This window comes from Triticum dicoccoides, chromosome 4B, assembly GCF_002162155.2.
Source record: "Triticum dicoccoides isolate Atlit2015 ecotype Zavitan chromosome 4B, WEW_v2.0, whole genome shotgun sequence".
Taxonomy (NCBI): domain Eukaryota; kingdom Viridiplantae; phylum Streptophyta; class Magnoliopsida; order Poales; family Poaceae; genus Triticum; species Triticum dicoccoides.
In genome coordinates this window covers 665121270-665122445 of record NC_041387.1, presented here as the reverse complement: position 1 = coordinate 665122445, position 1176 = coordinate 665121270, and positions in this window count along the sequence as shown.

Below are 1176 nucleotides of genomic sequence, written 5' to 3'. Positions count from 1 at the left end.
GTTCCCCAAACGTTTGGATCGCCCCGGGACCCAAAATTAGTGGGTAATAGCATAGAAAACTGCCAAAATGGACCAAAAATGTGAGTTTTGATTACGTCCTCGTAACCGGACCCCTAGGGTTCCCCAAATGTTCAGATCGCCCCAAGACCCAAAATTTGTGGGTAATAGCACAGAAAACTGGTCAGGATGGACCAAATCTGTGAGTTTTGACGATGTCCCCGTAACCGGACCCTGGGGTTCCTCGAACGTTCGGATCGCCCCGGGACCCAAAATCAGTGAGTAAAAGCATAGAAAACTGGCCAGAATGGACGAAATATGCGAATTTTGACGACATCCCCGTAACCGGACCCCTGGGTTCCTCAAACGTTCGGATCGCCCCTGGACCCAAAATCAGTGAGTAATAGCTTAGAAAACTGGTTAGAATGGAGCAAAACAGCGAGTTTTGATGATGTCCCCGTAACCGGACTGCGGGGTTCCCCAAACGTTTGGATCGCTCCGGAACCCAAATGAGTAATAGCATAGAAAACTGGTTAGAATGGATCAAATCCGCGAGTTTTGATGATGTCCGTGTAACCGGACCCCGGGTTTCCCCGAACATTCGGATCGCCCAGGGACCTAAAATTAGTGGGTAATAGCACAAAAAACTGGTATAAGGGATCAAATCTACGAGTTTTGATGATGTCCCCGTAACCGGACCCCGACGTTCCCCAAAAGTTCGGATCGCCCTGGGAACAAAAATTAGTGGGTAATAGCACAGAAAACTGCCAGAATGGACCAAATATGTGAGTTTTGATGAGGTCCTCGTAACCGGACCCCTGGGGTTCCCCGAACGTTCGGATCGCCCCGGGACCCAAAATCAGTGAGTAATAGCTCACAAAACTGGTCAGAATGGACCAAATATGCGAGTTTTGACAAGGTCCCCGTAACCAGCCCAAACGTTCGGATCGCCCTGGGACCCAAAATTAGTGGGTTATAGCACAGAAAACTGCCAGAATGGACCAAATCTGCAAGTTTTGACGAGGTCCCCGTAACCATACCCCGGGGTTCCTCGAACGTTCGGATCGCCCCGGGACCTAAAATTAGTGGGTAAAAGCACAGAAAACTGGCCAGAATGGACCAAATATGCGAGTTTTAACAACGTCCCTGTAACAGGACCTCGGGGTTTCTCGAACATTC